This window comes from Cupressus sempervirens, chromosome 7 (genome assembly GCF_028749045.1).
Source record: "Cupressus sempervirens isolate cs-2001-9-10 chromosome 7, ASM2874904v1, whole genome shotgun sequence".
NCBI classification, from domain to species: domain Eukaryota; kingdom Viridiplantae; phylum Streptophyta; class Pinopsida; order Cupressales; family Cupressaceae; genus Cupressus; species Cupressus sempervirens.
Genome location: NC_143124.1, coordinates 826,661,742 through 826,688,309, shown reverse-complemented (window position 1 = coordinate 826,688,309; position 26,568 = coordinate 826,661,742).

Genomic DNA, 26,568 nt, shown 5'->3' with positions numbered 1-26,568 from the left:
ATGAACCAATGTAGACCTATGCAAAATCTGATCCCAAATTTGGAAAATTTACTTCCTCCTGGTTCCAACGGTATATCGCACTGCCTATTTTGGATAAAAGATGCCCTTCTGGTAGAAAATTGAAAAATAGGGTCTTGAGTCATGAACAGGCATTAAAATAAAAAATTTAAAACATTATATAGTTAAAACTATATAAAAATTTTAAATTTATTTGAATTTTCACTTTATGCGTTGATCTTCTTTGAACTTTCTTTTTGAATTCAATTTTCTTCTTATTTCTCCAATCTGCCATGTGTCAAATCCTTATTTGTTATGCAAAGACTTGAATTACTTTTAATTAATTAATATATTAATATCAATTAATTTTTATTTTTATTTTTGAATCCCTCTTTCGCATAGCACTGAGGAAGCAATCAATCTTCTTTACGTTCTTACGCATAGGCCCATATGAATACTATATTAATATTTTATTGCTTCCCGAACCTTCTCAAATTTCAATTTCAATTTATGACCATATGTTGGCTTCATTTTCCATAGTAGCGGAGCCTTTTAAGTCTTTCTTCCCGACCATATGCTTCAAAATTTTCTTTACGTTTTTACACCTGAGCATATCATCACGAGCCTTTGAAATTTGATTTATTCCCATATAGGCATGGGACCCTTTTAGGCTCAATGCGTAACATCATGAGCCTTTTAAATCTTTGAAAATTGTTTCCTGACCCTATGGGAAGCTCATATCATTGGGATGAGATAATTTTTACCTTCCACTCTTATACGAGCATAACACAGGAGAACCCTCGCAATTGTCTTATGCCCATACGCATGAGCTTGGTATTTTGTGGGTCAAAATATGTATGACCATTGACCCACGGGCCCCACACACTAGGCCGTGGCCTTTTTAAAGGTGTGTCTTTTAAGACAATTGTAATACGCTTAGAATAGTATTTAAACATTTGAAAGGTTCACCACATAAACAATGTGGGATATAGCCTTATAGCCTGCACTTTGCTCCTGTGACTTTGACTGTGCGAGTTGATCATGCTTCTAACCACAATGAGTGCTTCCTTTTATTTCTTGGATGTCCTGTTGCCTTGGTGTTTAACACAGGTTGCCTTTGGCATGAGTCTTGAGGTCTTTTTAATGTACAAACCTCCTCCCTTTTGCTTTAAAACATGGCTCTCTCCATCCTGGGTGTCTCTTTTAATCTTTATGTTGATGCATTGGTTCTTTCATATGCTGTGGGCAGGCTCAATTTCAAAATCAGCGTGGAACTATTTTTATCTGAAGCTGCTTGTTCCTTTTGTATGCATTGAAGCTTCTTATTGATGTGCCTACATTTTCTATTCATGCTGTTAGCATTTTTTTAAAATGTGTGCTACTCCCTCTAACCATGGAAGTCTTTGCCTAGCGTGAAGTGCTCCTATTCTGCATTTACTGCAGTGTCTCCTATCTTTGGCGATGGTTTTGCTTTATACAAATGCCGCCTCCTTGCATTATGCAGGTTCCTCTTATACAAGTTGTCCTTTTTTGATGTGCCTTAGCTTTGCATAAGTCTACTATGGATGGAGCTTGCATTTGAAAAAGACTAGGATGTTGTAGTTGAAAAATATAGCTTGGCAGACATTTTACAATCTGTGCTTTCGATTATATTGTAATGTGGTGATGCATCCAGATTCATTTCTAATAGATATATTGTCTTTAGAATCCTCTGCTTTATGTGATGCTATTGTTGAAGAGGCCTTTTCTTGTTTTTTATTCAATTCAGTTAATATCATATTTTTTCATCTAAAATAGCTTGAAGATAATGAAGCTCCTCTATCTTTGCATTATCAGCTTCTTCAAGCATCTTTACTTTTTCAGAGAATGTGTTTAGCTTATTTATAAGCTTCCTAACACATCCTTCCAAATGTTTCTTATCGCTATAATTGGATAGCTCTTCAAACCCTTTGTTGTGCTTTGCATATTCCAACATGTCTTATCAATTGTACAAAATTTAGTCGGGCCCCAAAAGCAGGTTCGGCTAAAAAAATTTCGTTCCTAGACAACTGAAACATCAAACTAGCCTGTTAACCTTTTAATATCCACTGGAATTGATTTTGATCATTAATTGATCATTAAAATCTCATTTTATCATTTTCTACAAACCAACACTTTTGTGCCAAGAGGTCTGTTGACTACCTTGGAAAACTGATCCGGACAACTGACCAGGCTCTGAAATCTAACCCATTGAATCTCTGTTCTGCATACTTGGACCCTGTCAGATCTTCTCTCATGACAACATCGAGGTCAAAATATATCGACCTCTGAACATGCCTACTTAAAAATCACCTACAGATAAACATGTCAGAATGCAAGAAATTGCGTTCGATTTCAGCCTTGAAAACTAGTCAAACGAGCACTTGAGATTCTAGAAATTGGGGCATTGGTACATTATCATGAGGAGAAAATGATTCTATGATTTGGGCTCTTGAAAAATCACGAGGCATATTTGGCAAAGGTTTGAAGCTGGCTACTTGGATTAACAAGATAGGAAACACTGACAAGATAACAATTTTTATAAATGGATTGACCCTGGAAAAGTGTGAAGACAGATTCATCAAGACATTAAAATTGACAAACTTGTAGTATTTTTAGGGTAGAATATAGGGAATAAATCATTTGATCCTACCAATCACAGGCACAAAGATATGACATCTCGAACAGGGCTCCCGATCAATCTGCAGTTCTGACTACCAGTGAAACTTTAGAAATTGCAAATGGAATCGTGTTTGAAAACTGATCAAATGGATTCATCATAAGCTCAAACTTGGAACACATGAAGTGTCTGACCCCTAGAATATGATGCCAAAGGAATTTTATCATTTGGGTCGACTGGTCAAAATTTATAATCTGTCAAACAAGGCTTCCCAAAATTATGAACATTTTGCAAATGTGTGAAAATAGTAATTGACCAACTTTGAGGGATTCAAAACCTAATCAAATGAACTCAAAATGATTTGAAATATAAAACATAGGTTCTTGGTTATGTACATTAGATACTCTCAAAGTGGTGAGTCCTAAAACATTTCTGAGTATGAGATATTCATTTTCAAACACAACCTCCTATCGTTGTTTGACACTTAGGTGAAAATACAAATTTGGAACTAGCTCAAAACAAGACTTTTCCAAATAACTCAAAATGACAATTGATCTTCATGGAATGCATAAATAGGCTGACTGGAGGGTGTTAGAAACATTAAACACATCAGGGGCCTCATAGGTAAAGCCAAGTACACATGCAATTATGGGCATTCATAAGGCTTGATTTGACTCAAAATTTGAAATGGAGCTAAAATGAAGCATGCATTTTTTTGTCCAAATAGCTATCTCATTCCTCTGTTATTACATAAGTATCAGAAGATAAAAGGGTTTCATGTATCATTAATAGGTTCAAATTATATGTTCAATTGCACTGGTACCATATATTAGAACCTCTAGGTTAACCCACCTAAGTTTTATGGAGTGTAAAGTGAAGAAGAAGTTATTCCTTACAGTTGGCCCAAGATTGCAGTTGAGTGCATCCATCATAGGAATTTTCTAGCCTTAGATGTATTGGTCTAGTTTCTTGGTTAATTTTAAAATTGTTAAATTAGGAGGCAATAGAACCTTTTCCTTTCATTAGACATGGCACATCATTACCAAACCTCACATTATTTCCATCATATTAATTCAAGGTAATAAACTTACTTTTATCTCCAGTCATGTGATGTGAACACCCATTTTCAATGATCCCTCTACCATTCTTGTTCACACAAGACACTAGTGTAGTTGCCTCATCTTCCTTAGATTCATCCTTCATTGCAACATACACCACTTCATCATCATGATCTTCATATCCTTCTTTTGCTTCTTGTTCAACAATCTAGCAAGACTTATTGCCTTTGTCTTTATATTATTTGTTGTCTTCGTCTCTTCTACTTTTGTACTTGTCACCACCTTTTTAATTCTTCTTCTCTAGGCATCTAGCATCAATATGACCAACCTTATTGCAATTGAAACACATGATGGGTAACTTATCTTTAAACTTGTCTTTACCTTTATAAAATATCCTTGCTACTAGTACTCCAAGTTGATCTACATCTTCCTCGTATGTATCACTATCACTAGACACATATTTTAACTTCTCCTCCTTCTTCTAATTGGGTTCCTTTAATGAAAAATTAGCTTTGAAAGAAAATTCAATATTTTTACATTTGTAATTATCAAAATTAGATAGCTCAATAGTAGTGAGGCTACCTACCAGACTTCAAGAGTTAGATCATTTCCTGGTATACATTTTAATCCTTGGATTGCATAAACTCTGATAACATATAGATGGGCAACAATGCTCTCAAAAAATTTCTTAGTACAATAGTATGATCTATTTTACTAGTAGCTCCTCTTATTGCATTAACATCTTTTATCCTAGAACAATGTTATGTAACATTCTCACTTTCTTACATTCTCATATCGTCAAACTTACCTCTAAGCCTTTCAGCTATGGCTCTTAGAACATTTTTGTCACCTCCATAAATAGTGTGTAGAGCACAACACATTTTCTTTACACTATCAAAACCCTTGATATCATCAAACTCGACATAGCTTAGGGTAGAGGCAATCGCCAACATTTCCTAGTTCTATTCTTTCTTATTTTTTAGATCTTCAGTAGTTAAGTCTCCAACAGGATCAGTATGCTCAATAGAAATGGTAGATTTTGCATGATCTCCTAGACCTCCTAGGTGTAGCTTCATCAAAAATTTCCATGTAGGAATTTTATCTCTATTAACCTTGGGTACTTCTCTTTTTTACATCTTGATCTTTGTGCTTATAGTACCTTAAAACTAGTCCTCTGAAGTAGATGACTCTGATACCAATTGTTGGAATTCTTTAGAATAACTGAGAGGGGGGTGAATCAATTTTCCAAGGTGTAGATGTATAATTAAAACATTTTACAACTTTGTGAACCCATATCCATAAAACATTTTCATCATGCATGCATTCAATAGATTATGCAATCACTTAAACTTATAGGTTACTATCAAATCAATTTGTAGAAATGTAAATATGAAATATAATAGATTCAATAAAACATTTGACACAATGATTTAACATGTAAACACAATTTGGGAAAAAACACCAATAGCATGCTACTCATTCTCACTCTTTTGAGGTGATGCACTGTGAAAGGCCAACCCTATTAGAGGTTACAATACACACTATTAAATGTGACCTAGTTAACAGATCACAGTCACCCCATTAGGAGTGAACCTTGTTAGAGGACTTTAGATCATTCACTTGGAATGTCACCCAATTAAAGGATTTACAAATGATTGTTAGGTCAAACTTGAACCAAAGGATTTACCATTGATTGATACAATGATTAGAGATTAACAATAAGGCTTGGTCTAATAACAAATTATAACTTCATTGTAGATTACAAATCTCTATTTCAATTCTCCATTTTTCTTGGCTTTCACACTCATAATCTCTGATAGGTTGTTCACCCTTCAAGCATCCATACCCTTAATCCTTCTTGCTTTATTTTTTAATGTAGTCTCTTCTCTTAGGTCACTAAATGAAGCAAATACCCTAAAATCCTTGTCTTTGTTAGGCTCTCACATATCAACTCTTGCTTCTAACTAGCCATCTCTATAAATGAAGAATTAAGATATTTTTTCATTCATCCTCCATCATCCATTTTAGGGTTAGATTAGATTAGATAGGATTTAACAAATCTACCCCTCATTTTATTTCATTCCCTTCTAGAAACTTATCCTTCAATCCTCTTTAAATTCACTTAAAAATATTTTACATTGAATTTTATGCCACCAACTCATCAATCTTATCTTCAATACAGTTCACACAATTTAGGAAATCAAACTTGTCATATTAGATTCATCAAATTCATAATATTTCTCATAATACTGATGCTCAACATTAACTAGCTTCTAATGCTTGGCACATATTGTGTTGCTTGGCATCCACTAAGAAAACACTTGGCATGAACTAAAGTTGACTAGTGCTCGACATCAACAAAACTTTACTTGGCTTACACTAAATTGACTTTTTTCAAATAAAACTAATTTTCTTCTTGGCTTGCACTAACTTTTCTTGGTAGCTATTGTCCACTCTAATGGGACTCAAATTTTCACTCACCATTTTGAGTACCTTTCCAAACTTTTGGGTCACTTTGAGCCCTATAAATGCATTTTCATGCTTGTGTACATGGCTATCATTTTAATTTCTATAAGGTGTTTTATGTTTCTATCACCATGCATTCACCATATGTATATGCATTCTATAATGATAAACTAACATTCTAAGTCATTCTGCAAATTTTTGTTTTGAGTAGTGTTCAATTCTACATTTTTTCCCAAGTGTCAAATAGTGATAGGAGACCTAGTTTGAATTCAAATATCTTGTACCCAATTCCTCTGTGGCATAGAGTTGTAGTTCATAATAAATAATAGTATGATATGTAGAGAATCTCATGACAAGAGCCCAACATTTGAAGTTAACAGCAGAAGTCATTGGCAAGGGGCTTAGTCCCACATTGGACATGAGGTAGGTTTTGTTTATATTTTTTAAACCCATGAACTAACTACCCAATTTTCAAAAGGACGTCGACCTTTTGAAGGAAGAGCTCATGCATGGAGGGGCCTGTCATGGCCAGTTGGATGGAAAGGTCAATTTTTTTTGACCCAATGCTCACATGGAGGAGTGCCACATGGTAGATTGTGAGGGTAGTTCATGAGATTAGGAGCTTGGAGAAATTTGATCGTGATATTATGACAATGTCATAGGATTAGGAGGTTGAAGATGCACACCTGCAATTCTATGCTAATTAAGAGATTGGGAAGGATTATAAAAGGAATTAAGATATTACGATGTGGCCCCTTGTCATGTGGTTGGGAATTACAATTTTAAGAGCTTCGATATTATGATGAGGTAATAATATCGGGAAAGGAATTTCAAGAATTCGTGATGTTACACTAGGATGGAGGATGTCAGGAGATTGTGAGAGATAAAATTGGGAGCTCTAATACTATGCCAAGGTAAGATCCTTTGATATTATGATTGGCGTATGGTCACCAAACAAATTTTGGAATGTTATGATGTTACGAAGGTGATCATGAGTTCGGGAATGGAAAAATTGAAGTCTAAGATGCTACAAAAATAGAGTTTCCATAGGATTGGGAAAGGTGAAGTTGAGAGCTATGATGTTACAATTTGATCCTAATATTGTATAAGTGTAGCTTCATTTGATTCAAATGATTCAAATGGATACATAAGGATATGTGGGGCCCACCTAAGATTAGTTCAATGAATGGAAATATGACACATGGCATCAACCTAGAGTCCATCTTATGATTAGAGAAGAAAAAGAAAAGGGTCACGATCCTATAATCCATCAGGAGATCACAAGACAATAAAAATGGAGCTTTGATGTTGCAATGTGGCATAAGATCAGCAAGGCATAGCATCAAAAGTAGAGAGAGAAAGGCTTAAGATCCTATGTTAGTCAAGTGGTCAGAGACCTTAAAGGATTCATGTGCAATGTTATGATAGAAACCTTAACCTTAGTGTCGAGAGGGAAAAATATTAGTGATACGATGCTATGAAAATCAGAGGATATCATATGATTGTAAGGTAAAAATCAAGGTATCAAATGAGCTATGCTAGTTCAATGAAGCTTCTTTCTGAGAGATCGTAGAAGAAGGAAAAGTCAGCACCGACACCATGACAACCAAGCAATCATAGGATTGTAGGGAGAAAAATTATAAGGTAAGATGTTACGGGATGTGAATGTTTCAAATTCTTCAAATGCACTATTATGATCTTATAATGAGCATAAGATCATAAGGCTCATATAGTTGGGGGTCAAAGTTCTCATGGTTCTAATCTTACACTTGAAGGAGATGGATGTGGGACCCACCTAAATGGTGATGATGAACAAGAATCCAACAAGTTGTACTAGTGGATTGGAGAGATAAGGGGGAAATGAATAAAAATTAAAAGTTTAGAGATATTCAACATTCAAATGTTGAAAGTATTATAAATTGAATGATATTATATAGTTTCTACTATATAGTATTTTTCTTTTCTCTTTTTGAACTCTATTCATGGCCCAAGGCCTAAAATTTCAAATTTGTCTTAGAGGCATTATTTTGACCTAAACCATGTAGTGTAATATATCATTGGAATCAGAAAGAGATGAACTATCCATTTTTGCAATAATTTTTTGCACAGGATGTCACTAGTTAGAGTTATGCAAGGATTTGTCTCAGGTGCCCAGTTTTTAGTTTAATTTAGCTGAGGTAGTTTAGATCTGATTTCAAGTGAAATGGTGAACTGAGTTAATATAAAAGGTAGTAAAATATAGTTATGGGTGAGTTTTTTCATCTCCAAATTAGTTGAACCAAGGTATCATCTGCATTTTATGATACTTTCTAGATATTTTATTAATAGAAGGGTTTTCATCATTCAGGAAGAAATATTTTGGGTTTGTTACAAAACAATGATGGAAACCAAATTAGATATCATGGGTGGAAAGATGAGAGAGGTTTTAAAATAGAAAGGAATGGAGATTCAAGTGGACACATGTCACTTCTAGATCAGATCTAGGATTCCATTCTTCTTCTATATCTTTCTCTTTCTCATCCATTATAATGGTTCCAATTTTTACTATGAGACTAGGTTGTTGGTTAGTTTTACTTCCTATCCATTGAACAAAGCTCTAGCTTTGAAGGCTACATGTCCATTCTTGTGTAGGTTCTTGGCTTTATTTCATGTATTATTTCTCTGAGATAATGAAAATTGATGATAGATCATGTAATATATCCTGAGTTTCATTTAGTGTTACTAGTTAATGTATTCAGACTTTCCAAGGATAAGTACAAAAGGGGATTTACAATGAATTATCTGTGTTTTCTTATTTTTTCTCCTAATTCTTCATATGTTGTTAACTTTTTGATTGAATGAATAAATTTCATTTAATTTAAGACATCTTGGATGAATCTGTTAGATATGTTGTTTTTTTTAATTCAAGGAGTTAAGCAAATGCTTCAATAATTTGATTTGTTTATAACATGTTGTAGATGTCATATTATGACAAATGAATTTACATGAAGAAGGTATGCATGTTGGTGATGACATGTATAACCTCAAAAGTTTGTATGGACTATATGGAATAGAGTTAATTGTGTTTTGATGAAGCAGGATAGTGAAATTGAAGGAAAGAATTGTTTTGTTTACAAAACAATTACTTGTCCAATTAGGGCCGAAATCCTAGATGTTTACTCTAACTTAGAAAAGTGAATTGTGGTCTTATCTGACCATGCAATATTTTATGTAAAGGCATGATATTTATGCAAAGGGCTTCTTGTGATAAGATGTGTGTGAACTTGTGAGTTTATGTTACTGCAAAGTGAGTGAACTTTTGTGAAGGTGATATATGTGAAGTTTTGTATGAACTATCTAGTGATCCAAGATTGTGTTGAAGATCAGAGATCAAACAAGAATGGAAAATAACAATAAATTACTTGTTTGAGTACTGAGCTCTTCTTGTAGTTGAAATTGCATGTTTGGGCAATGGGCTCATCTTGCATACATTATACTAAAACTCCTAACAGGGTTGGTAGAACTCCTAATAGGGATTCAAAGTCTCCTAACAGGGACTCCTTATACTATATTTTCTCATACACTCCTAACAAGGTTCATACTCTAACAAGGAACTTATATATCAGTATTATCTAGTGGGTATCATCCCCATTTATTACTATTATCTAATGGGTATCATCCCCATCAGGGTTTTCCCTTGGCCAAGGTTTCCATGGTTAAAAATAATGGTGTCATGAGTTATCTTTGTGCATTGTTACTATTACTATTTAGAATTACTTTATTTCTTTGTTATGCATGGTTTAAAGTGAGTAATAATATCCAGTTGGTGAGTAAATTTTGTAGATTATTGATTCACATAGCCCGCACACCCCCCCCCCCCCCCCCCACAATAGTAATCCCTATTTCTAATAATTGGTATCAAAGCACAGTTACTTTGAAGAGGCTTAATAGATTAAGTAACATCCCTATGGATGTGGAACAGTTGATGAAGAACCTTGAAGAAGCTCTTGAACAAATTTATCTACTTACTAAAGAAAGAGATAATCTGAAGGACAGATATGAAGACTCTAAAGTATACATTTGTTAGTTGAAAGAAAAGATTGAGCATCTAAAATCAAATCCTAAATCTACGAAATTTGGAACTACTGATGATGACTATTCAAAGTTAAAGATTGAGTACAAAATCTTGAAGCATGAGTTGAAGATTACAAATTGGAAGTTGACTTTGAGAAATAATCCTAGCAAAGTTTAATCTAATTTGAAGACTAAAAATGCAGATCTAAGAGAAATTCTAGCAAAGAAAACATATGAGTTTGTAACATTGAAAGAAGATCATGAAGAACTCCATAAGTACAATACTATTGTGAAAGGTGAATTGACACAATGCAAACAACATTTTGAGAAGCTTTATGCTAGTAAAAAAAAACTTGATGATTCAATGTCTATACAAAGACCTTCTTATGACAAGACTAGTCTTGGCTATCTAATTAACATGTCTACAAAAAAACCTAAGATTAGATTAGATCCAAAACAAAAGTGAAAATTTGATGATAAGATTGAATCCAATCAATCTTATAAGAAACCTAAAGAAATTGAGCAAATCAATGAATTTGAAATCTTGGATGAACCAAAGAAAGTGGAGACTCTTAAGACAACTAGGTATGAATTTAGAGGTAAGTTCTTTTTATGTAATGAAATAGGTCATATAAAAAGTGATTGTACTAATAAGTCATTTAATCATGTTAAGGACTTTTATTTTCATAATTGTCATTGTATGGGTCATAATGCAATTGATTGTAGGAAACCTAAGTATGATATTGATAGAAGAAATAGTAGAATGTCCAAAACTACTAACCCTATAGATAGAAGAAGATCTAATGAAAGGACATCAAGAGAAAGAAGATCTTATGATGATAGAAGATAGATCGTGTGTTATACGTGTAACAACTTAAAACATATTGCTCAGAAATGTCATGCACCTAATGATCAATAGAATCCTAGAAGCAAAGAACATGTATCTCAATTATGCAACAACTTTGGACACACAAAAAAATACTATAGAATGGATAGAAACTTTAGAGATAGAAGGAACAATGGAAGAAATGTTGGCAATAGAAGGAATGATGGAAAGAATGTTAGAAATGATAAAAGGAACTAGGAAAGAAACTTTGAAACTAGTAGAAACAATGAAGAACAAAGAAAAATTATGAGTGAACTTTGAGAAGAACTTAATGAAGAATTTGTGAAAGGAACAGATATATCAAAAGAAAAGTTTTAAATGATGATGAGATAGAAAGATTGAAGGCAGTTGTTGAGTTTGATTCAATTAAGTTGAATTATGCTTGTTTACATCATCAAAATTTGAGAACTTTAGTCAAAGACCAAATCAGAAGTAGTGAAGTTGGGAAATAGTGTATCTAGTTATGTTTAGATGGTACATAAGCTCGCTTGTAATTTGGGGCTCATCTAAATAAGTTATGATGAAATTAAGAGTTATTGGTATTACACTAAAGATTGATTCTATAATAGAAGATGAAAAGTATGTTTTTGCAGAGAATTTCATGATGCAAAGTCTTGAGGATGTTTGTCATGATGTGAAGTTTTTCTGCAATTTTTTTTGGTAAAAGATATTATTGATAAGAATCATGGATATGTCAGTTGTTCACAATGTTAAGAATGAGGATAGACCTAAGTTTAAGATAGTTTCTTTAAAACCTAATGATAACCTTAACTTTGTATTTTCTATTACTTCCAACAACCTAGTCTATCTAGAAGATGTAGAAAATTATTTGAATTGCAAGTTTGAGTCAATTGGAAGTGAATATATAAATAAAGATATGGAACTAGTCTTTAACCATGACATGATAGTGAAGCCTAAATTTGAATATTTAAGGGAATTATATTTGTTTAAGTATCATTTCTACCATGAATTAGACATAGATGAATGGACTCACATTATACTAAGTAGGATACATGATGTAAAGTTATGGATGCAAGATAATGTAGTAGACATTTCTACTGACCTAATTCATGAGGTAACTAGTCTTAACAAATAAGGAAGTGTATTCATAGGAGAGAAGATGGTTAAGAAGAAAGTAGAAAGTTACACTAAGGTAGTATACAATGGAAAAGCTATGGTAATCAGCTCCATCAAGGAGGAGGATCTTAGATTTCTTAGTAGAATTATTGCTCATTTAGTTTGTGCAAGTTCTAAGATAGATGAACTTTTAGCAAGACTTGTAGATGCATCTTACAAGATATGAGTAGAAAAAGAGAAAGTTAATTTGAGTGAAATACTAAGAATGAAACTCTTGGAAAAGCTTGAGAAGATTAAGAGGACAAAGAATGGTTTATTTAGATTCCAATCATTAATAAATCATATATTCTTTCATGTGATAAAGAGGTTTCCTTACTTATCAGTAACAAATATAATGAGTAGTGATAGATGCACTATCAAAAAGATTACAAAACTATGTAGAAGGCATCTTGTAGACAAAGTATTGGATAGTGATAATTTGATTATGAGAACATTCTAAAATGAGATAAAATAGAGATTTAGGATCTCACCTTCAATTGTGGATAGGTTTAAGGAGGACATATGTATATTGGTTAATAAAGATCATACATACATTCAAGAAGTAGAACGTTGGGAAACATTTTTGGATCCTTTGAGCTATGAGTTGAGTGATGATGTTTTAGTTGGCTACATTGACTTGTTAAATTTTGACATAGATAAAGAAGAATACATATTTGGCACATATGATAAGATTACACAACATGTTCATCAAGCAACCTTGGAGAAGGCATCTCACAAGAAGTTTGAGTCAATAATGAAGAAGGCATTATCTGAGGCTAGAATGACAGAGCATGAATATGAGGCCATGAGATAGGTAATGAAACAAGGTGTATTGAACGTACAATCCTTGTTAGTTTTAGTTGTTGAGAAAACCTAAGGATAGAGCATACCATATGCAATAATATTTAATGTTCATCCAAGTGAACAGAAAAGAAAATAAAAAAGATTAGTTGAAGTAATGACTACTAAGACTAATAGAGTAAAATAGATGGCTATAGTACTTGGAAAGAGGAAGAAAGCATTGTTGATAATTGAATCTAGTAGTGATGAAAAGGTTGAGGAATAAGAAACTAAAAAGGTTGAAAAGGTGACTCCACCTAAACAAGAAATAGGAAAGGCTTGGCAACCATGGAAGCTGAAGATTGAGAAGGTTAACATAATAATTGCCAATGAGGGAAACTTTTCTTAGATGAACAAATTTTATGATCTATATAATAATTTCAAGAATGATCAAATTGATATATCTACTGTAAGAGATATCATTGCAAATGATCTAAGTATGAAGGACATCAAAGGAGTAGTGAACCAGAAAGTCTATGAGAGGCTCATTGAGAAGAATACTCCAACAAGGGAAGAAGACCTTGAACTTTGGAATTCTATTCTAAGGACCATGTGCAAGACTGATTATTATGATAAGATTAAGATATTTCTGAATAACCTCACACCATACCTAAGGAATAAGTTGAGGACATTCTTATTTATGGTTTTTGAAAAGGATAAGTTGAGAAAGGAGAGTATGGTAGCTATTAGCAAGATATTTTCAAAGTCACAGACACTATGAAGCTTGATAAAGATAATGTTACTCTTAACATTGATGATACCAATCCATTTGGTGGTTTTGAACCAAATGTACTAGATGCTAAAGATGTTGAAGAAAATTTGAAACAAATTGAGGAAGAGAAGAGGCTAATAGAAGTTGAAAAGAAAAAGATAGAGGAAGCCAAGAGACAATTGCTTGAGGAAGATAGAAAAAGGAAGGAAGATGAAGGTAATAGAAGGATTGTAGAAGAAGAAAGAAAAAGGAAAATAGAGGAAGAAGAGAGGAAAAGATTAGAAGAGAAGAAATAAAGAGAAGAAAAAAAAGGAAAGAAGAGGAAGAGAGAAAAGATAAGGAAGTAGCAAAGAAATAGAGGGAGGATGTGACTAAACCATCTAGTTCATCTACTCCACTCTCTCTTACAAGTTTGGCTATTGATGATGATGATCAGACTGATTTAATTTAATATTTATCTAAACTTTTAGAGAAGAATAAGAGAGTTAAGATTTTGAAAAGATCACTAATGGAAGTGACTGATAGATTACATAGTACTTTGACAGTATAGCATATTGAGTCAGATCCTGAACTAAGAGTGTAAGTAGTGCTATAGTCTTTTGATGAAGAGTTAACTAATTTTCTAAATGTTGCAAAGGCAAAGGCTCAAATTTCCCATGATGCTAACCTATTTAGCACCATTTGCCAGAATATCAAGAATGACATAGTCAATCTTGATACATGCATAAAAGAACTTCAAAAATGTTAGTAGGAAGGGAAAGATTTGTATGTTAAGTGCATCTTATCATACAATTTGACTAAGGATTTGGACAGTTAGATAGAGGTAAAGAAGAATGAGTTAGAGGCTTTGTCCATCCTAATCCAACACCCATCTAGAAATGTTGATGATATTGAGAGTCAAGTTGCCAATGTTCATAGCAATATCAAGAAACTAGAATTTTAGAAAGAGAATATATTAAGGAAAATATCTTATTTCAAAGAATCCATTTCTATGAAGTTATCATTTTTTGAGAAGTAGCTAGAAGATTGTGTCAAGACCAAGGACACATATACAAACTTTTTGTATTCGGATATCAATGCAGTCAAGATTGCATCATATGCATTATGTGTGATTCTCTCATCATCAGAGTCTACCAAAGAGACATGGAACAAAGGTATTAATAGCCTAAAGAATATTTTTGATGATTGTATGAAGATAATTTTAGCATAAAGGGAAGATAGCAATTTTAGCAATCTTGACAATTTTTTACTTAATCTTGACATTTTGACCTTTTTCGTTGATGTCAAAGGGGGAGAGATTCATGTGAAAATTGTATACATGTCACTATTGGAAAAGATACAAAGGGGAGAGATACATGTGCAGTATGAGGTATATTGTAAGGGGAATCATATATGTAATAGATGTAATGTTTATTTTGATAGTTTTTTTTTGTCACTTAGCCAATTTTTCCTATTTTGTTGCCATCAATGCCAAAGGGGGAGATTGTTGACAATTGGTTAACAATGATATGTAAGTTTTTTCATTAATGGAAACACATTATGTACATGTACACAAGAAACCTTAGAAATAAAGATACATACTGTTTGGTTATCAAAAAATTGTCTAAGTATAGAATTTGGTTTACAATAGTTTATTGTTTTGTTTATAACATGTTGCAAATGTCATATTATGACAAGAGAAGTTACAGGGAGATAGAATACATGTTGGTGATGATGTGCATAACCTTAGAAGTTTGTATAAACTATAAAAAATAGATTTAATCATGTTTTGATGAAGCAAGACAATGAAATTGAAGGAAATAATTATTTTATTTACAAAACAATTACTTGTCCAATTAGGGCCGACATCCTAGATGTTCACTCTAACTTGGAAAAGTAAATTTTGGTCTTAACTAACCAAAAAATATTTTATGTAAAGGCATGATATTTATGCAAAGGATTTATTGCAATAAGAAATGTGTGAACTTGTGAGTTTATGTTATTGCAAAATGAGTGAACTTTTGTGAAGGTAATAAATGCGATGTTTTGTATGAACTATTTGGTGATCAAAGATCGAGCTAAAGATCAAAAATTAGAAAAGGAAGGAAAATAATAGTAAATTAGAAGGTAAATAATAGTAAATTATTTGTTTAAGCTATGAGCTCTTCTTTTAGTTGAAATTTCATGTGTGGGCAGTGGGCTCATCTTGGACACATTATACTACAACTCCTAACAAGGTTGGCACAACTCCTAATAGAGAATCCTTATACTAAATTTTCTCATAGAATCCTAACAGGGTCCATCCTCTAACAAGGAACTTATATATCTATATTATCTAGTGGGTACCATCCCTACTTACATTTTCCCTTGGCCAGGGTTTCCCTAGTTAACAAAATATGGTGTCATGAGTTATCTTTGTGAATTGCTACTATTACTATTCAACATTACTTTATTTATTTATTATTCATGGTTTAAAGTAAGTAATAATATCCAATTGTAAACTAAATTTTGTAGATTACTAATTCACCCCACCCTCTCAGTAATCCCTATTTCTAACAACAACTCCTAATAGGGTTGAGGATTCTAATAAGGCCTAAGTCCTCTAAAAGAAACCTAAACATTATACAAAGGTAATATACTCCTAACATGGCCAATATCTTTAGCTAGTTACTTTTGAAATTAGTGGATCATTTTATGGGTACCATCCCCACTGGGGTTTTCCCTAGTTTTGAAAAATGGTGTTATGAGTTACTTTATTGTGTGGTTATGTTTACTATTCAGCATAGTTTGTTTACTTTCTTATGCAAGTTATAAATTTGTGAATGATATCCAATTTTGTGCAAAAGTTTATAAAATACCAAATCACTCCCTCCCCCCTTCCAACCTCCTAGTATTTTCTATTTCTAACAACACATTTAAAGGAAAATGCCATGGTAAAATTTGTACATCTTTAGTATGAGTCCTTGATGGAGAATGCTAAATTTTTTACCTTTCTTCTTTCTCTCCCTAACTTCCATAACAAAAACTTCTAGTTCATGCAAGAGAAAAAATAGGATATATATAATATCATGGTAATGAAAGTGATTTAGTGAAGGGAAATGGTAAAAATAGAAAACCCTAAACCTTTCTTCAAGAATAAGTTAGTTATCTAAATGATGTCAAATCTACTGGTAAGACATATTTTTAACTAATCTAAATGTCATGTATATTTGATTCATGAAGAGGATTTGAGAAATTTCTCATAACAATACCACCTAGAGGAATGGTTAAGTTATGGAAAGGAACCTATAATGGACATTTGATTAGTTAGACTTTGATAAGACAAATTAATTGTTTATATAAAAAAATGTAAAGCTAAGCCGAGAAATAGAGTAAAATATTAAGGAATTTTGAGTGATGCTGGTGTCAACTGAGCCATAGTAAGTGTCAAAAAAATCTATTGTTGATCAAGCATCAATATCAACCAAGAAAGGTAGTTGATGCTGAGCCATAATTTTTACAATGAATGAGTGATTAAGTGATGACCGAGTGAAAAGCTTAGTGATTCTTGAGTGATGGTGCTTTGAATGAATTTGAGGATATCATGATTTCTAGTTGACTTAATTAATTTCTTGGGATATGTAATCCATGTTGAAGACAATATTGATGAGTTGTATCATGAAATTCTAGGAAAAAATTGGGTATAATACCTATGATATAATTATATATATGTGAAAATCCTAGAAAATAAGGAAGATGAATTGATACAATGAACTTGTTGAACTAGATCATAAACCCTAAGATCTACAATGATCATAAAAAATGGAAAAGAAAGAATTACCTATTTAAATAGGTATAGAGTATAAATTAGAAGAAGAGGTGTACATAGAAAGGTGAATCAAAGATGCACAAGGGTGAACATAATTGTGTAATAGTGAGAGTGAAGAAAAAGGAAATTTCTTATCTAGATGTTGCTAATATTGATAAGTAAATTTTAGTAGATAGCTTAAGTTCTTTTGAAAGGAGAAGATAGATTGCTTGAAGGGTTTCTAGAGAAATCAAGAAAAGAGATGACAATGGAAGCTAATCAATGAATTGTCACATGAACTGAATAGTGGTCTGAACCTGCAAAGTGGTTTGTAATCATATAGATCAAAGCCATAATATTTTATTTCTAATCATTATAAATAGTTCATTTTGAAATTCTTTTAATAGAGGTTGACATAAAAATCATTTTGAAGGACTTAATAGTCAATGTAAATTATTTAACGAGGTGACATTCTAAATGAAATGATCAAAGTCCTTTGACAAGGTCACTCCTAACATGGTGATTAAAATTCTAACCACTTTACATTTAACAATGTGCATTATAGCCTTTAATAGGATTGATTCCTAATAGAGCCCCCTTTGAAAGAGTGAAAAAGTGGTGACATGTTGCTAGTGGTTTTTCCCAAATTGGGTTTCCATGTAATATCCTAGTGTCAAACTTGTGTTGAATTCTTTATATTTTTACATTTCATAAATTTTACATTGAACAATTATGTTATGTTTAGAAGAGCAATTTTTTTTATTAGTATACTAGAGACCGAGTAACACAAATGGTACTTATGGACCTTGAGTAACTGATTCACCCCCCCCCCCCCCCCCCCTTGCAATTATTGTAAACATTTTAAAAAATTTGTATTAGAGGAGAGTGCTTAGAAAGAAAAATTTGAAGGTACTTAAAGCTAAAGATCATGACTTAGAAAAGTGAGGTACCAAAGTTGAACAAGGAGAACTTTCTAGCATGGAAAACCTTAATGAGGTTGCACATGACTAATAACAGTGATGCAACTATCAACCTTGTAGACAATGAGCGTGTAAAGATAGAAACTACTCCTCTGACAACAAATCAACTAAAGAAAAATCAAGAATACAATCAAGAAATGTTGGAGATTTCCTCATCCCTATTCTATTCTAAATTTGATGACTAAAAAGAATGTGATAGTGCAAAGAAGATGTTAGAATACATAGTCCACTGATATAATTGAGAGGTGGGGAGCGGGGCACGGGTGTAGGGGTGTGAATCAATTATCCAATTGATATCACATATAACAACTTTAAAAAATTTGAATCATATGAGTAATATAAACTAAAATACCAACAAGACACTCATACATAATAATACTAGATATGTTAACTAGAGAAAACCTTGATTAGACCTAAAACCTTGGTGGGAATGATAACAACAAGATGATGTACTAATATAAATATTCCTTGTTAGAGGATATCCCTATTAGGAGTCTCTTACAATATTCAATACATATACGTCCCTGTTAGGAGACTCTCAATCCCTGTTAGGAGAATTCAACCTTGTTAGGAGTTGTGCCAACCCTATTAGGAGTTTTGGAAGATAGTTGGACCCACTACACAAAGAAATTGAAGGGAAAGGTTAATGAGCCCGTTGTCCAAATGATCTCTATATTATTCCTTATAGAACAATAGAATTGAATCATACTTCCTTCCTTTGTCTCTATCATGTCAACCGAACTTCTAATCCTTTACTTCATAAGAATTCCTTGAGCTAGCCTTGAGGCTTTCCCAATTAATTCAAATAAGATAATTAATTAATTATAATTACAATAATATTGTTAGCTTATAGTCTACACAAAAATTCACATGTGTAATACTAAGGCTTGCACACTAACTAACTTATGCACAGATTTGAGACATGTAATAGCTAATAACACGACCTAAGAAATTGCTAAGCTAAGTGAGGGCATCCTTTTTAGTTCTTCAACATTAAATGGAAAAGCATTTGATTAATGATGTTGATCTTAGAAAAACCCCAAATATGCAGCAGTATGAACAAGTTGATCATGTAGCTGATCAGTGTCTTATCTATTGGGTAACTCCACAAATTAAATACATACATCTATGATATCAGTGACATATTTCATACACCCAAATACCATATATTTCTTATCACTTTGTGAATTAGATATTAGTGTTCATAAAGACCTCATTCTAATGAAATATCCTTCTCAAAATAACCAGCAACCCTGTCAAACACATCAAGCATTTACTTGGCCCTTTATTCCAACAACAAAATATATCAGACATAGAACCTTGAGGGGATGCAAATGGGTCTTATTTCTTTGTCCCTAAACCACATAAGATTGAAAATTACAAAGATAGGAGATGAGAATTAGAATAAAACTAAGAGATTCTTGCTCATTTGTATTCATTTCCTTGAAACTATACATTCATATGCATGAAATTAAAACATAAAAATGCCTAATAAATTGGAACTAGCTATATTATCCTCACTTTATACAAGAGAAATATACTAAATAATTTGGTGTCATAGTGATGAGAACACATCAAAACTGGAACCTTGGTTTCACAAATTTGAGAACACTCAAGATTAGAACACACATGGTATCATAGTAAAAAGTCTTTTTCTCCAAAAATTGGAACCAACCCTTACAATGGATGAGAAAGAAGAAGATATAGACAAGTAATGAATTTCCAAATCTTATATAAATATGACATGTTTCCACTTGAAATTCCATCCTTTTTTATTGTAGAACTTCTCTCCTCTTTTTATCCCTAAAATCAGATTTAGTTTTCATCATTATTCTATAACAAACATAGAAATCTCTTAGGAATGATGAAAACCTTTGTGTCACCAAAATATTTCATGGAACAAAATGGTACAATCCATTCAATCTCACCTATCATAGATTATAATATATGGCATCACAAATAGGGGTACCAACTAATCTGCATTTACTGATAGTAAAAATTTACAAATTGCATTTGTAATCGCATTCAAAAACTTATCAAACAGATTTTTCATAAGCTCAAAACTGAAACATAGCGAGTCTCTAACCTCTAAATACAATAAAAAATTAATTTTCTCATTTTGATCAATTGGGTCAAAGTTATAACAAGTCAAACAGGGCCTCCTAAAATTTTGAAAACTTTGCACCAACATGACAACAATAAATGGCCATCTTTGAGGGATTCAAAACCTATACAAATGGATTTAAAATGACTCAAAATAAAAAATATAGGCTCTTTGATATGGACACTAAGCACTACCAAAGTGGTGATTCATGAAACATTACTTGTTGTGAGCTATTCACATGCAAACAAGGCCTCTTGTCATTTTTTGACACTTGGGTAAAAATGAAGATTTGGTCATTGCTCAAAATGGAACTTCACAGAATGACTCGGAATGGAAATTTATCTTCATGGAACACATTGACACACTTAATGCAAAGTTTTATAAACATAAAATTCCTCTTATGCCTTGAACAAAAAATTGGGTACACATGCATCAAAAAGCAATTATAGGGCTTGATTTTTGGATGATACTCAAAATCGGCGCTTCAATTTTGAGTCCCAATAGTATCATCACCATTCATGCTAACAATCTCCCCCTTTGGCATTGATGGAAACATAGATGAAAAAAATCAAATTTCCAAGAATACCAAATAGTGTTGTGTTGTTCCTACTGACCAACATCAGTTGTCCACATGCTAAAAATAATCTCAAAACAATAGGTGCATACTCCTTCTGATACTTCAATTGTTTACTTCACACTAAACAATTCTCAATAAATCAGATGCACATTCTTACTTCCTTACATGAATCTTTCTAAATCTCTCTAAGTAAATGTCACTCCCCTATTACTTTGGAGTTCTTCCATACTTATTCTCCCCCATTATTTGGGAGATGTTTTTCATGCATATTCTCACCACCATTGAGATCAAAGTCAAAGGTGTAAATCTCAATACCAATTGTTAATCAACTACTCTAAGTCATCAACTAGATCGAGTGTCCAAAGACATTGTTCAATACCAAATACCAAATACAAAGAGTTATCAATGAATTAATACATACTAGATACTCCCCCATATGGGAAGCATCATCATTTAGTCCAATCAAATAATAGTGTTATATACCATTGGACTGATGCACTCTTTGCATCATCTAGTTGGAAGTAGGTAGGGGCATAACCCCAAACAACCTCTCAAGTAATCAAAATTATCTTTAGGAAAAGGCTTCATAAAGATATTTGTAATCTAATGCTTAGTACTTACACAATCCAATATGATCTCCTTTTCTATTTCTTTCTCTCTCAGCACATGATACTTAATAGATATATGCTTTGTCTTAGAATGAAATACTTTACTCTTAGGCATATGCACTATACTTGTGTTATCACACTAAATGATAACAGGCTCTTCCATCTCAATTCTGTCATGCCCAAACTAAGAGGCAAAAACACACAATTTTGTTTTTATAAATATAATTAAAATGCTCTAAGTTTGATAAGGTTGTGATCACAGTTTAAGAAAAAGGATTCTCTACATTTCATCTTAAGTTTAAAAACTCTAGTGGATGAATACATCATTAATATTTTGAAGGTTTCATTATTAGATTGATAACGATCATTAGTTACATTATTACATTAACTTCACAGTAATATATTCAAATTATTTAAATAATAATGTAAATGAATTCGAGTTAGATTAATTTGAAAACATCTAATCAAATAAAATCTACATTTAAACTTATGTAAATAGCCAATTAACCTTTAATATTAAAACTACTTAATGCTGAAAAATAACTAAATTTTACTATCAATATACGACTAACTTAGAACCTATTAATTAAAACTATCATCACAAAAAAAACACTTACACAATTCTAACTTAATTAAATTTTAACTAATCATTAAATATAAACTTTCTAAATTAATTAAACAACTAAATTAATTTAAAACTAAACTTACTAAACCTAATACCTACTAACTAAATATGACTAACTTAAAAGCTTTAATAAATTAAACTAATTATACTAACAAATTAAATTGCATTTAAAACTAACTAATTAAAATTATTAATAATTTTTAAAAAAAAACTAAACTAAACTAACATATTAACTAAACCTAACATCATATTAACCTATACTAACCTTACCCCTACCAACACCTACACTAACCCCCTACCTCTACTCCCCCTACACTCTACCACAAACCCCCATGCATTTCCCAATGCCTAGCGCACTATCCCACCAACTGACCCTGCGTCAGTATGGTCCCTCCCCACCCTACCTATCATGTCAAGGGTAAGGGCCAAGATGATGCCCAATGGAGAAAATGCAAGCCTTTTTTTTAGAAAAGAAACATGCCCATCTTGTATTAAGTCCTCCATAAATGCATAAGGTGAGCGCTCCAACAGAGATGATGGGGATGGGGTGATGTCACCCCATCATCATTACATTTTCATTTAAAAAGATTTTCCAAGCCATAAAGGAGCTGTGCCCAAGAAGGAAAAGAAAATGCAACAATAAAGACATAAAGTTTTATAGGTAAGTGTTAGGATTTTTAATTTAGCTATAATTTTTTTTTTTTTTTTTGTGTTTATTTAATTACTATTTTTAATTTAAAAAACAATATGCAATAAAGCAAAAAAGATAATAAGGAAATCTTTTAGATTCTCTATTGTTATGAGGGGAATTAAATTGTCTCTCCATACAAAAGCTAGAGAGTTTTTACTCTCTTGGAACACTTTTTTTTTTCTAAGTATAGATTTACAAAGCAACGTATTTTTTTTTAAAGGGGTAAATCATTGAATGGATTTAAAACATAGATCCAATAGTTTGTGTCACATTGATACCAGATTTATTTGATCTCCTAAACAAACTTAAATTGAAATATCAAGCATAACCATTCTTCTTTCCTTAACATAATTTTCATATTTAACATATAAGGAAAACTTGAAAAATTTTCTTAACTAAACTAGCATCATTTCATCCTATTTTTGATGTGCATCCATATAATTGAAAATTATGATTAAATCTAATGATAAGCAATATTACTCAATCACCATTTTATTGGCAAACCTAATTCAAAGGCTCATCTGAGAAAGAACCAGGAAGAAAATCCGGCTTCATTGCCATTACAAAAAAGTTTTAAAAATACAAATTACATAGGATTTCAATCCCAAAATTACAACAATTTAATTGAATTTCCTTCATGACCCTCATCAAGGGTTCCATAACAATTTTTGCAACACATATCTAAGAACCATGGAGGGAATAGAATTTGATCAGGTGTCAACAAGCATGACCAAGAAACAAATCAGACATGCATATTCATATAAGGTTTTCACAATGAATCAACACTAGGGAAAGGTGGATTCTTCCAATAGGAGAAGTTAGACACACCACCAAAATAGATGCCCAATCAAGGCTATAAACCAAGAACTTTTGTTCTTCCATTTTAACATACCAAACTCATATGAGGTTTGTGCTAATAGGTAGGGGACCATAACACCCTACCCTCTCTCCCTCTTCTCATCCTGAGAAGAGACTCTACACTTGTTGGAGTCCAACTAACAAGACCTTTCCCAAACTTGGTCACTTCTGCCCTATCCAAGGGTGAGTAATACCAAAACACCCATACAAGAAAAAATCAAAATTCAAACATGAACATGAAAGGAAAATATTCAAAAAGATATGGTTGCAATCCTTCCCAAGATACCCAACATACATACAAGCTTTCAAATAACAACACCATAGCATAAGCATGAAACAAGCATGAAAATATGAACAAGGGAGATGAAATCTCCTACCTTCACAAAGAGATAATGGCAAATGAACAAATTTGAGTAGAGCTTTTCCCTTCCTTCCTTCACTCTTCCAAGACTCTTCTCTAAAAGTAGAGATTGGGTAACAACCTAAACTACTCCAAGAAGGGCCTCTAAATAAGCCTCAAACTCAACCACCCAAAAAAATAATAACTTTTCCCACCCACCTACTAATCTATAAGTTCCTAACTCAACCCATGCTATGGTTAACCACAAAGTGGAGTTGAGGTGATGCAACTCATTGTAGCCATAGTCAATTTTCGTACAAAGGAAAAAAGAGACTTTTTGAGTGATCTCAAAAGTCAATAAAAGGGGCTTAGAGGTTAGAAAAGACCCCCAACCCATACCCATACCCTTTGGGCATAAATATTTCATGTTTTAAAACTTTAGGAATAGGTTTGGGACCAAACAAAAGCTAGGAAATAATTAGGACCATCTAACAACTCTAAAAATGTAGATTAAGCACTAATCTAGATTAAGGGTGACTAAACTTGATTAAGAACCAAATTAGAAAATAGACACTTACTTAATCCGACTTAAGTCTAAAGGTTACACAGCTAACCCTAATCAACACACTAAAGAGCATAAACAATTCATGAGTGTCAAGTGACACTATAAGAACACAGTTTATGAACATTAACATTTACTAATCATAGAAAGACACATTCACACATCTCACAATAAAATAATTGAATTACGAACAACAAGGTTTCCATAATGAGCACATAGGGATCAGTTTTGTTCCTCCGTCGGGTTTCTCAACTAAAATATCTGCACACTCATTGCACACATTAGTAGTCCCATAAAATCACATGCACATATGTATTTACGTATCAGGAACTCACATAAATTAAAACATACATCAATAAATTAGTCAGGGTTTCTCTCAATTCTTAACCATTAAAATCTCTTAAATCAAAGTATCAATCCTAAATTTACTAATTTCATCAACATACATATACATAAAACATTAAATGACAAACATCAAATATCTGAAAGTAACATCACACAGCATGAAATAATATAATATGTTATAAGCATCAGTTAATGTCTCGACATCTCGAGTCGTGAGTATCAAAATAATAGTAATGTATCACTATGCTACGATGGGTTGGGGTGAGGCCTAACAAATTCTAATATCCTTTAACATTTTCTTCATCCAAATAACTTGATTATCACACTATATAGTAGTGCTATGTGAAATGCAATCTTGCTTCTTTCTCAATGAAGAGACCAGTCTTCCTCCAAGAAAGAATGCTCCACCATAGGTGTTCTTTCCATCATGCATACTACCTATCCAATCAGCATTAGTATATGCACAAAGTGTGAAATCATTTGGTCTATCATACCAAATTTCATAATCAGATGTCCCTTTCAGATATCTGAATATTCTCTTTACTATTGCAATATGATATTCTTTAGGATCAGCTTGATATCTAGTTGTACAGTTCCAACTTCATTTTCTATATTTGGTCTAGTATGAGTTAGATACTGTGAACCTCCAATCATTGATTTATACTTCTTCCATTCTCCTATAGGTGTCTCATCTTTGCTAGATAACTTATAACTAGTTATAATGGGTGTACCAATAGGTTTGCAACTTTCCAAACCAAACATTATCAACAAATATTTTAGGTACTTAGTTTTTGAAATAAATATAACATCATTGTTTTGTACAATTTGAAATCCTAATAAAAACTTCATTTCTCCTATCATGCTCATTTCAAAATCATTCTTCATTTTCTCAGCAAATTTATCACTAGATTCATTGAGAAATATTACAATAATCAATAGTACATCTTCAATTTCTTTCAAATACAAGTCATTGTTTGTTGTATCTTTAGAAAATCCAAGATTTTCCAAGTAACTATCTAACCTTGCATACCAGGTTCTTGGTGCTTTCTTTAGACCATAAAGAACTTTCTTTAATTTGCATACCATGTCTTTATCTTCTGATAAAGGAAATTCTTTAGGCTTCTCAATATAGACCTCTTCTTCTAATTATCCATCAGAAAGGATGATTTAACATCCATCTAATAAAATTTGAATTTCTTGTTCAGTGCATAAGCCAAGAACATCCTTACAGCTTCCATTCTTGCTACTAGTGCATATGTTTCCTCATAATCAATGTCTTCTTGTTGTGAATAACCTTTACAAACAAGTCTTCCCTTGTTCCTGACAACTTCTCCTTACTCATTCAT